Genomic DNA, 13,550 nt, shown 5'->3' with positions numbered 1-13,550 from the left:
GCATACCATGCAAGGTGACCAGAGGTCCCAATGGTATTCGGAAAGTCCTTTTTTTAAAAAAAGATTTGTCAAAGTACTTTTTTGTGAAGCAGAAATGTCCTGGTTGTCAAAAAATATAATGTTTTCCTCTTGAGAATGTTTCTATTTCTGCAGAGGTGATTCAACACAGTTCTCTGAACAGTTAATATTTTGTGCTGGCAAGCAGGAATGCAAGAACAAAGACATACAGCTGAGTTGTTGTGGAAATGTGACTTTAATTTTTAGTATACAGTATTTTGTGTTGGTGTTTATATTGAGTATAATAGTTTGTGCAACTGTCTTCTTGTTAATAATGCTGGAAACATTCTTCCATTTCCAAATTTGAGGAAGGTATAGTGTTCATTTGAAAATCAAAGGAGGAGGATAGAGGTAAATGTACATTGTGGAACTCAACTTGACTCTCATATCTGATTGTTTCTGTTTTCCGTCTTCAAAATCTGTTCACCGTGATATCTTGATGATAGCAATATTAAAAGAAAATTGGTAATAGCTCCATTGCTATGATCAGAATATAAGGTAGCAAGTTAAAACTAGATGAAGTGTGACAGATGTCTCCTAATTTACATAAACTAAAGTCTACAGTTAAGCTAATCAAAGACTATTTAAACTGATTATTATCCAGAATCTCTTTTTGTTTTCGTGAAGAATGGAGTGATGTCTGTCATGTATCTACATGTAATTGCCTCTACACTGGACCTGCACAACTATGCTGCCCTGGGGCAACAGCTGCGGGCAGCATGTTTGCCGTGTGGACCACACCTCCCAAGTCTTCCCCGCCATAGATCGCCAACCATTAGGAGACTGTGAAGTCGGAAAACTGTCTCCTCCATGTGCATGTTGCGAAAATGTTTCCAGTTTGTACATTTGCAGCATGACCTGCAACATAATACAAAAAAAGTAGAGAAAAGTTTGTGAATTTGAATAATGAGTAGTAAATGAAAAAATCGTGCGAATAACAAACTTAATGAATATATATTGAGCCGATTAATATGACAAATTAATGGATAAACTACAAATACATTGAAATGATAGCAATCATAATTTTATACTTCATTCTTTGGCATATGTGGTAACTTGACTGGATTCTCATGGTGCCAGCTGTTTGGGAGGATTATTAAGCAAGGGTTTTTTTTCTGTTTTGAGAGAAAGGAGGGTTACCCATGATTTCATGCCAGGACAACCTTGAGAGAGTTATATTCAAAGCCAGGGAAGAAACCTGGAAGCACAATTAAAACTCTGAAACTCTGACACACTACTGGATGTAAAGTAAGTGGGCTAGAACAAAGCTGATTGATCCAGATGGTGAAAGTCTCAGTTTTGAAGTGAACATAATCAGCGTGCAAATTCAGCCCAGTGAAATTGTAGTGTCAATTAAAAATGATTGTACGAGGTTGGATTTGGGGCCCCGAACGAGGATGAGATGATGCAAGAGTTTGAATTAATAAATGCTCTTGCGCTTTGGTTTTAGGACCAGTCGTCTTATGTGTTCAGTATGTCTACATGTATGAAGTTTTTACATCCTATTTGTGTCGTTGTGGAGAGACTTCAGTCGTTGAATTAACAAACTCAAGTCAGATGCAGGAACTTAGATTTCAAGATATTATCATGGGAGTTAGAGAACAGTTAACTCATGAAATGAGAATTTAATTACAGAGAAAAACTGTTGACTTTGTTCAGAGAATACAGTATTTATAAAGTTTTTGTCAGTGAGACCCTTTAGTCGGCTATGAACATACAGTTCGATTTGCTTAGACATTAATGAGGAGGAAAGATAGGAAGGAGTTTGATGTTTTTATGTGAGTGGAACTTTGTAAATAGTATGGTGCAGCAGTACGTCAGTTGGAGTTGCTACACAAATTGGTCGTGAACTTGGGAGATAGAAAGTCATCTACCTGACCCATGTTATGTAAGTGAGAAACTTGTTTGGAGGGATAAGAAGGAACTTGGTCAGTAGGTCAAAAGGTAATGGAAAGAAGCTGTTCAACTCGGTTATTATATCACACAGCTTGTGGATTACAGGCAATTAATTATTAGTGCTGCATGGTCTAGGCAGTTTACGAGTGGAACGAGATGCAAGAAGATATCCATCATTACAAGCGTTGAAAACTGGACTTACAGATGTGGAGCTGTAGCAGAGATCTTTCATCTTGTTTGCTGATGTTACCATAGTGATGTGTGGTCACTAAAACCATGGGGTAGTCTGACTGGGAGGTGATTTATAATCTGTGCACCATACTTAATCGCTGATGGAATAGGTTAATTTAATAGGTCAATATCCTAGTTGTTTATTTTAAATGTAGACTCATTTTTCTAATTAATTGTAGGCCTACAGTAAATAATGATTATTGCATGAAATCATTGTGCTTATCATTTAATTTTTCTAAGCCCAGTGGGTTAGCGTGATTTTCATTGGTTTAATTATCTTTGCTTACTTTTCTATTTCATCTTGTTTGTTTTTGTTTTTTTTTCACGTCGCACCGACACAGATAGGTCTTACGGCGACAACAGGACAGGAAAGGGCTAGGAGTGGAAAGGAAGCGGCCGTGGCCTTAATTAAGGTACAGCCCCAGCATTTGCCTGGTGTGAAAATGGAAAACCATTTTCAGGGCTGCCGACAGTGGGGTTCGAACCTACTATCTCCCGAATACTGGATACTGGCCGCACTTAAGCGACTGCAGCTATCGAGCTCGGTATCTTGTTTGTTATGGAGATGCATTTTACATCTCGGGTGTAAAATAAATGTAATGGGAAGTAATTGGATTAATATGTTATTATTAAATTTAATAATTTAATCAAGGGACATATACGGGCAAACATGCAGTCAGATTTTACCATGCTTGTGTATGAGTGTGTGTGAGATAGATCATGGGGATCTTATGTTCGATACCAGGTCAGGGGGGCTATCGAGATGTCTGTAAATAAGTAGCATGAGTGTGCATGTTCATTTCATGAAGTTTCAAGATCCACAAGTTGGTAGTCTTTGCCCAAATTCCCATGTGTAAATATATATTTTGTGTAACCGCTACTACAGTGGTTACACAAAACAAAGCACAAACACCAAAAAGGGGGGTAGGAAAGAGCAACTACACAATACCAGAAATCACTACATACTCAGCGAAACATCAGCAGCAACTTCGCGGATCTCCACCGACACAACATACGTAAATATCAGTAGGGCCAACTAGTGGACAATAAAGGAGGAAGGTGCAAGCAGCTAGGACCTACCGATGGCATGGACATGGCTTAAATTGCAGATTCCGAAATAAATCAACCGTGATCCTTAAATTTGAAAAAAAATATTATTTACAAATGGATTTTACAAATACATTCCGAACAAAATCCGCCAACTTGCAACTTACGAACTATATGCTCTGTGGTACACATAACTTAGAGGTTCTTTGATAATATCTTTCTACAAGTTCAAAATTTCAAACCAACTATACATCTAGTTACAAATCCAGTTGTACATTGCAATTTACAGTGAAGTAAACGTACTCTCCAAAACTCTAGCGTACATCAAGAGACACTGAACTACCAGAGACAAACCGCAAGGTAAATATATTAAACTACAATCTACATATTTAGTGAAACAAGAAAAGGGAATGCCTCGAAAACAAACAGGCAAGCCCAGCTGAAAAGCTAAGGCGTCATAAATAATTAATTTGGCGAATCTAGGTTAGGCTAGGGCAGACTCCTATACGAAATAGCAACCGAACATTACGGAAATTTTAGCCGGAATGGAATTCAAGAGTGCTTACCCGAAGGTGGCCCATCCCGGTAGCGAGGCGTCGCACACAACGTAAAACTTCAGACAGACCAAGACAGACTAAGGCAGACCAGGCCAAGACAAGACCAAGACAAGACCGAATTATCATGAACGCTGCCTCGCTCTCTATATAAAGGTAAACCCTGGCCTTGAAGTAGCCAATCAGAACGCATGAGCCCGCCTATTGTCACCCAGATTCACCAATCACAATTCCTACTCCCATCGCGAACTTTAAATAACATTCTCGAATACACACGCTCGCGAACCTTCCATTTCCAGAACAGTCAGAAAATATATTCTAGAAGACATAACCAACAAAATACAACACACCCTGTTCAAAAATTCATGTAACATTTCTGGATACTTCCAGTAAGTACAGAACTGAAATCTACTGTTTACAAATACCATATGTTACAAATATTACACAGTACAGGTTAGGTCATTACAAATAAAACATATTACCACACTTTACAAATAAAGCCTTCAATAAACATTTTCCATTTCCACTACATTGTTCACCCGTGGCATTTTGTATTGTGATCCTGATAGTGTTGTCATTCTTTGGAATGGAAGAATAGTTTATGAATCAGCAGGATCTGAGTTTCACAGTGTATGATATGATTATTCATAGGTTAATTGAAGTTTGTTTTCAGTTGAATATTTATCATCATCATCATCATCTTCATTATTATTAGGAAGTATTCAGTAATGTAGTTCAGTAACATTCTTGATTTAATATCGTCCCTACTCTGGCAAACTAGCGAAAGTGACAAACTAGGGAATCTGTACTTCTGAAGTTTTGGTGTAGATTTTATTGGTTAAATATTGTCTAACCTCTGACAAAGTCTCACATCTGCAACTTGTTCTTTATGCCTAAAACATGAAACCAATCATTAAATATAAAAATTGATTTGACATGAGTAATCACAACTTCTTTCAGCTCCTCTAACCTTTTGACAATTTGCAGATTCGCTAGTTTGCCAGAGTAGGGACGATATGTCAGTTTGAGTTAATGACTGTTAAGTTTGTCATCAAGATTTAATTAAATTAATGTAGATTAATTTACATGATTATATAATATTCGAGTATGATCTTTATCATATATTCAAAGATATTATTGGGAGAATTGGACATTGTGAGGAGTCATCTATTGGTATCAATTATGCAAATTCAGGACGTGAGATTATTTGCTTTGTGAGATAAGGGAAAGATTTTTCTTCATTAAAGGCCAGCATAATGTATGCGTATATATTTGTTTTAGACTTGCATTGTGTAGTTAGGATTTGCAGCATATTTGTACGAGTCTGGACCCGTTGAGGCCAGTGTGTCATTCATTTGGGGAATTGGTATCCCAATTTTATTTATTTATTTTATTTATTTACCTGCATTAAGAGTATGGATCTCCGAGCTGTTATTCTTATGAACATGACTTTATTTTGTTTTCTTTACGATAACCTATCCTATTGGAAATGCTAAAAAATCAAACAGCACTTGTTTCTCTTTTTGAAATATTGCATCAGATGGATAGTGACTGGGAAACAAGAAACATAAAAAGTTGTGAGGATCGAGCAAGTGGCTGCGCAATTTGGGTTACATAGCTATCAGCTTGCATTTGGGAGATAGTAGGTTCGAACCCCATTGTCGGCAGCCTCGAAGATGTTTTTCAGTTGATTCCCATTTTCACACCAGGCAAATGTTGGAGCTGTACCTTAATTAAGGCCATGGTCACTTCCTTCCTTCCTTCCTTCCTTCCTTCCTTCCTTCCTTCCTTCCTTCCTTCCTTCCTTCCTTCCCCATCATTGCCATAAGACCTATCTGTGTCGGTGAGACGTAAAGCAAATTGTAAAAATAAAAAATAAAAATGATGAGGTTACTCTGTTTTGTAACAATGAAGTATTTGATCTCTATGTTTTATTATTTTTTTTTTTATTAATAGTTTTGTTTTCAGATTTAGTGCTAGTAAATATTTTGTAATAATCCTTGCTTCTAGCTGCAGGGCAAGATCAACTGGAGGAGGAAGACTTAATAACCTTGTGAATTACTCATAATTATGATGCAAGTTTTAAACCAGTGGTTGTGCGTTATACTAAAAGTGTGGTAAAAGTTATTGAGTTGGATGAATCTAAGGTGCTACCTTGAGTTGCATCAGATAAAAAATGGATTTGTTCTGTTTAAATGAGTAACAATTTTATTGACATATTTGTCCGCATAATAGTTGTGCTTTTTACTCCAATTTTCATGGGAAAATGTAGGGTGCTTCTTTTATGTGAGAAGAAAATCTGTAATGAAAATATGGACATGCTTAAAACACTCATTGTCTTGAATGTGAAGTAATCAATAGTATCAGGAGCGATATACCAAACCAGTAGCAACTATAAATGATGTATTGATGGTCCCACTACCAATGAGTTTTCTGCTTATGTAACGAATTACAGATAGCATACAGCGTACCTTTAATTTTAACATAGGAAATGAAGTACAGCAGTAGTGAAGCTAAACATTACCAACATTTTATTGCTACTGGTATGGTAAAACATTGGTGTAAACATGTTGGTTCACACATGAAGTAGTCTCCCAACAGAAATTTTTTTAAAAATTATTATTTTTAAAACACCATATGAAAACTGGTTAGGATTTTGCTTGAGGATGGGTGGTATGTTTCACTGATGGATGGAAAATTGTTTGATGTTTATAGAATAGAAAAATACATCTGAGACACCTAGGAGCTGTGATATTTTAGACATATTAAAAGTCTGTGTTACCAATGTTTGTTACTGTCACACCCTATCGTTGACCATATAACAATGGAGTAGATAAAGTAATTCATAATTATGATAACTAGTTGATAATAATAGTGCAATAATCTTTGGGCAGCATCTTTATTATTCAAAGGAAAACAGTGCATCTCTCTTACTTGCTGGTAGTCCAGAAGTAATTCCTAAAAGCAGTTTTTATTTTCTAAAAGCACTCTACTCCTCCACAGGGTTTCATTTTGCATTCACTCATAGTCCAATTAGAGCCACTGCTACAGACAAACAGTTACAAAATAGATATTCCATATTATAAAGAGACAATAATGAATTGAGTTATCAGGCATAGAGCATGACAGATATCACATCTGATACCACTAAACAGTTCTTTTCGAAGGAGGAGGTTGAGTGAGTATTTTTTTTTTATCTGCTTCACAGAATCTTATACCGCTAACCTTTTCTCAGTTAGCACTCTACCCAGGAATTGACTTTGTGACAAAAAGGAATTGTTTGAGTAGGATGCTATTTGAATTTTGGTGAGAATATGAGGATTACATTCCTGAGAATACAACATTTGTGTGCTTTACATCATATTTCTGATGTTTTGTTTCTTCCCTCTCCTAGATTTGTGGAAGAGAACTTAAAAGTATATTGAAATAGATGTGTGACAATATAATTGCTAAATATTTCCATGAATTTATCTTAGTGAATGGATGTTATTGGTGTTGTATTAGATATTATTTATTACATTGCCCCTATCACACTGGTATTCTATAAACACAAGAAAACAAGACTAAAGGTGTTTTTTTTTTTTTTTTTTTTTTTTTTTTTTTTTTTTTTTTTTTTTGCCAGTATTTGAGATATTTGTAATTTGAAGAAAATTTACAGAGCCACTTTCATATTCAGGTTTGTTCCCTTTATGCAGCTGAGCACAGGGAAAATGAGGAGGAAGAAGAAGAAGGTAACAGTGCTTGAGAGTTGACTTGCCCTGTGTGTGGTCATTTGAAATTTGAAATATTATCCCTTTGCTTGACTTGTTATTTTAATTATTTTATCATCAGTTCTATTGCTAAGCCCTGAAACATTTAAGTAAATGATGATATAATAAAATATATCCGATCAGTAGTGAGAATGTGCATGTGTATACAGTACTGACTGTCGTCTTGTTTGTCTGTAGTTAGAATTATTTCTTGAAACCATTATTCTTTCGTTAGTCATCCTGTTGTTTTGTGTTGATGTTTTATTGTAACACTATGATGGTTATCTTGGTTTTTAATTACTCATTGAAGTGTTCATCTTACTTAGTTGTTATCTTAAGGATAACAGTAGATTGAAATTGGATTAACTGCAATTACCCACTACCCAAAATGAAACCATGTCCAAAATTTAAACCTAATCCTGGAAGACTATATCAGGGAGATTGATTACATATTCTTTATTCTTTATTTTTCTTCCAGATTTATAGTATTTCTACCTTATTGATCCATTAATGGAGAAAAAATAATAGTGCCCAACCTAGACAGGTATTATCTAAGATACACATAAAACAGATTCTCGTAAAATAAATAAAATAGCATTAAATGAATTACTGCCAATTGGCCCACGGGCATCTCCCTCTTGGAGAACCGATAGCCATGTTAGTGCAGCAATTTAAATGAACATAAGGCAAAGAGGCAAAATAACAAAGACAAATGACAAAATAAAATGAACTAAGGCAGAACGGCACATCGACCTCTTGTTACAAGGCCACTCATATGGGGGACAAAGTCCTCCTTCATCTCGCCTGACTGACACAGCAAGACCTTACATTCCACACCTACCTCTCCTCGCTGAATCTACTATCACTTGCTGCCCAGTCATCACGTTGCATTACTGCTGAGTTGTGACCTTCATTTCCTTCCTGTTTCCACTTGGTGCTTATAATCACATTTGACCACTACGTAAGATTACACTTAATCACTATGCCATCTCCCTTCTGTATATAATACTCCTTACAAATGTAATTTGCATCTATTACCCGATCACATCAATCAAGACTACACTGAACCATTTGGTGCACTATACTTTTCCAATAACCAGAACAATCAACCTCCACTTCCACTCCATTTACCATACCCATCCTTTAAGCATCATTTCATATCTACAGCCACCACGTTTACACACCGATCCACCATAACTTTCTAAAAGCATATACCTTTAAATTATCATTAGCTTGCTAATAAACACTTGCCATTTATGCATATGCAACTGTACACATTTATATTATGTGCCCTCTACTTTTCCAATAACCATAATAATCACACTCCACTTCCATCCACCATTAACTTGCTAAAAGTATATTCTCTTAAAATACCATTTGATTGCTAATAAACAACATGCCCTTCAAACATATACAACCATACTCCACTCACCTTCCAACTATAGCCTTTTCACTTTTCCTTAATTATCATCATTTGTTACGCTCCACTGACACCAACTCTTAATTATCCTCCACATTCAATTATACTACCTCCTCTTACTCCTTCAATAATTACCATACCATCTCTATAATTTAATCACTCTTATCTCAACTACACCACCAAATCTATCCCTTTCAAATGACAATACATTTCTACCATAAATTTACTTCCTCTTATACAACTAACATAAACACTCTACCACTTACCATTATCACTCTCACATATCACCAAATCAACCCCTTATGTATAACAATCCAATTACACCAATCCAAGCTCCACATTATATTACAATTAAATGGCTTCCTCTCTCTTAGCTCACATACAATCAATACACACATTCTACCACCTCCTCATATCACTTTCATTATTACCCAGCTTGCTTACTAATAATGTTTGTCTTTTTACTTGGCAAAAAAAAAAACATTCTTCACCACCCAGACTCTAAAATACAGACGCATATGATATAAGACTACTTAACTATCTTTCCTTATAATACCACCATGATTTCAACCACTATTCCCTTACTTACTTACTAACTTCTTAGGGTTTTAACTTCTTGTGACTCTACCCTCTTCATTTTTCTTCATCCCCCACATGTCCTCAAAAACAGCTCTATTCTCTGCCTGGTTTCCGCTACTCTTACCTCTTCACTCTGCACATCCATTCCCTCACTGCATTCACCTCTGTGTCTTTCTTCTTCACTGTCTATGTCCGTACTGGTATTCCTAAGCCTTGCTATTTTCACCCCGTTATCTACTGCACTTTCCTTTTCACTATGTACGATTACACTTTCATCATGCATATCTCCCTGCCTTACCTCGCTTAACTTTCTACTCCCCTTGGTTGTTTCCTTATCACCGTGTCCATCTCTCCAAGGCTGCTGACCATAACTTGCCTTTTTTCCACTCTCTTTCCCATTTCATCTTCTCTCTTCATATTCTCTTCTAAATCCTGTAGTTTCATCACTGGCGAAAACCTAGTCCACTGGCCATTGGATACCACTAGATGTTGCCCCTTAATATAAGCTCTAAGCCCTTGAAGTCTGGCCCAGACTAAATGTTTTTTTAGGGTATTTATATTCCTAATCCCTTCTCTTCCCATGTCTCTTTTGATCCATATTTTTGTGCTCCGTAGATTATCCGTGCCTCTTATCACTATTTCCACCATCAGGGTGGAAAACAACTTCACTTTTATCGGCCTGTTGTCCCGTGCTTTGCCTATCCTTTCTACATCATCTATATCAACTTTACTGAAGTTGATTTTCATCCTTTTTTGGACGAGTTCCACAACCTTATAGATCGTCAACACTTTGTCCTCTCCTTTTTTGTCCTGCACTCCATATGTAAATAAGCATTTCTTCCTTCGTTCTTGGCAACTGCCTTCTATTTCAGCCTTCAGCTTTACCACCTCTTCCTCCATGTCCCTTATTTTCTCCTTAAGTGACGCAATTTCTCTCTCGTTGATTCCTACTATGGTCTTTGTTTCATCAGTTTTTCCCTGTATCCATCGCCTCATATTCTCAAATTTATTCCTTTGTTCCTTCATCATATTGTCCTCGGACACTCCCGGCACTAAAAGCCATACGCCATTTCATTTTTTTCATATTTTTAATTTGTTCAAATGGGCATACTTCTTCCACCACCTCCCTAACCACCCTCCTTATTACCTCCACATCTTCCCAGCTCATGTTGCCATTGGGAGTCTGTTCGGGGTTTACTTCCACACCCCCTATGACTAGCAATAGCATAATCATCGTTGCCACCACTATCATCTCACACTTCAATCTTGATTCCACTTCACCTCCTTCACTCCTGGCTGTTTCCTTCTTCCCTTGCCCCTGCCAATTTCCGATAACTACTCGATATTGATCTACACCAATCATCCTCCTCTTCACTCCTGTCTTCCTTCTTCCACGCACCACTCGCACTCCACTCTCACTTTACTGGCACACTCGACTCAGCACGTGTACACCTGCTAACTGTCTAGGTAAGACTGTGGATTACATATTTATACCAATTTATTTCAAGGTCAATCCTTAGTTTGCTCTATATATATATTTTTATCTTCCTTTCCTGTCTTATATCATTAATGTTTTGTTTGTTGATTTTACTTTAACTTCCCAACATTTGTTCCAGTGAAAATGTTTTTTTTTTGTATTTTTATTGAGATATTTTCTTAAACATTGTCAACCAACCGTGTGATACTTTTGAAATGAGAAGTCATTTTCCTGTGGTTTAGGTTCCACACCAGACTGAAGGTCCTGTGTGTATGATGACATTCATGATAAAACTATAAGCTTGTTCTTGGTTCAAACACCTCATATGTTTTGAAAGCAAGATTAACTAGAAATAAGTAGAATACTTTTAGCTTATGAAGAAACTTTTGCCGAGCTCGATAGCTGCAGTTGCTTAAGTGCGGTCAGTATCCAGTATTCTGGAGATAGTGGGTTTGAACCCACTATCAGCAGCCCTGATGATGGTTTTCAGTGGTTTCCTATTTTTGCACCAGGCAAATACTGGGGCTGTATCCTAAGTAAGGCCACGGCCGCTTCCTTCACACTCCTAGCACTTCCCTATCCCATCGTTGCTGTAAGATCTAACTGTAATACCAATATAAATGGTCTGTTATTGGACATTATCTGTGTCGATGCGATATAAATAAACTTGTAAAAAAACAAAAAACTCAACTTTCTGACCCATGGACAATGCCAGAGAATATTAGTGGTCTTTTCTGGACTAATGTAGGTCACAAAAAAACCTTCCAAATTCTTTGCGGAGTAAATTCAGTCTACCAGCTCATAGCCTAGCCTGGAATGGTACAAATATTCACCTTTGATTGTTGATTAGTTGATGTATGAAATCGTTGGCAAATATACTAAGATTTTTCTTTATTATGCATTAATAACTCTTAATGCTCATCATATTCACTCGTATCCATTGCCTAGAAGCATTTGGTCTCACAACTTCGATTTGCGTGCAAGTTTTGTTTCACTTGCACTAGAAGCGTACAAATTTGAATGTCCATTACATTTTAAAGTTTTGAAATGGAGAGAACCTGTATCAAGATTATATTGATTTTTAATGAACATTTTAAATAACTGTCTGATCTCAGTTTGTATTAAATATAAGTTTAATTAAAGAGCAGCATGTGTGAACAGATGCTTAAATGTGTACACTTAAAAGAAAAAAGAAAAACAAGAAAACAACAAAAAACTTGCTGAATTTTCAGAGTCACGGAGGTACAATTTAAATGTATTATGTTCAGTCCAAAATAAGCTTATATCCTATAGAGGATTATTGTTGTCAATTCACATTAGTATTTGAGGAGATATGTGGTCATCAACCTTGTGTATGTGGAAAGTCTAATAGTCTGTGTTATTAAGGTGTCTTCATTATGTGTGCAGTTCTAATTATTTGATTACCGAGCTCGATAGCTGCAGTCGCTTAAGTGCGGCCAGTATCCAGTATTCGGGAGATAGGTTCGAACCCCACGTCGGCAGCCCTGAAAATGGTTTTCCATGGTTTCCCATTTTCACACCAGGCAAATGCTGGGGCTGTACCTTAATTAAGGCCACGGCCGCTTCCTTCCCACTCCTAGCCCTTTCCTGTCCCATCGTCGCCGTAAAACCTATCTGTGTCGCGACGTAAAACAACTAGCAAAGAAAGAAAAAAAAAAGTATTTGATTGCTGGCCTTCTGACCCCAACTTGGCAGGTTCGATCCTGGCTCAGTCCGGTGGTATTTGAAGGTGCTCAAATACTTCAGCCTCGTGTCTGTAGATTTACTGGCACTTAAAAGAACTCCTGCGGGACTAAATTCCGGCACCTCGGCGTCTCCGAAAACCGTAAAAGTAGTCCCACAGCAAATAACATTAAATAATAATTATTTGATTCTGTGATTGGAATAGTTGCCACAGGGCTTCAAATAACATATTTTCTCATTATATGCTAGAAGCTAGTGTTGAAAGACCTCTTAGGATTAGTTGATATATGAAATCTTTGGAAAATATACTAAGATTTTTCTTTATTATGCATTAATAACACATCTTGAAGGAATTTTATTTTTACTTTCAGAGGAGAAACCGATGGAGATCAGTGAGTTACCAGGCATGGCACACTGTAATAGAGCACACGTAAAAGGAAATATTACATGTTCAACATTTTCAGCTGCAGCCTTTATCATTTGAGGACAGGCGGACAGGCAGAAACTTTTTATGTATGCACCATCTCAGTGTGCACACCTGATAAGTCATTGCTCACCGTGTGTTTCTTATGCTTGGAAATCTCGGATCTTGTTAATTTTGGGGGAGATATGTGGACATCAACCTTGTGTACATGCAAAGTCTAATAGTCTTTGTTATCAAGGTGTCTTCAACATTTGTGTAGTTCTAATTATTTGAACTACACCTGTTAAGGTGTCTTCAACATGTGTGTAGTTCTAATTATTTGAACTACACTTGATAACACAGACTACTAGACTTTGCATATACACCAGGCTGATGACCACATATCCCCCCAAATATTAATGTGAATCAACAA

The 13,550-nt window shown here is 36.8% G+C and overlaps 1 protein-coding gene across 5 annotated transcripts in view; it reads left to right on the top strand.

Moving 5' to 3' along the window:
* The window catches only part of Itpr (Inositol 1,4,5,-trisphosphate receptor), a 1,013,977-nt gene that overhangs the window by 292,254 nt on the left and 708,173 nt on the right, over positions 1–13,550 (top strand). The window lies entirely within an intron of this gene.

Source organism: Anabrus simplex, chromosome 2, assembly GCF_040414725.1.
Source record: "Anabrus simplex isolate iqAnaSimp1 chromosome 2, ASM4041472v1, whole genome shotgun sequence".
Taxonomy (NCBI): domain Eukaryota; kingdom Metazoa; phylum Arthropoda; class Insecta; order Orthoptera; family Tettigoniidae; genus Anabrus; species Anabrus simplex.
Note: the sequence above shows the minus strand (reverse complement) of the source record. Positions and strands in the feature narration are given on the sequence as shown.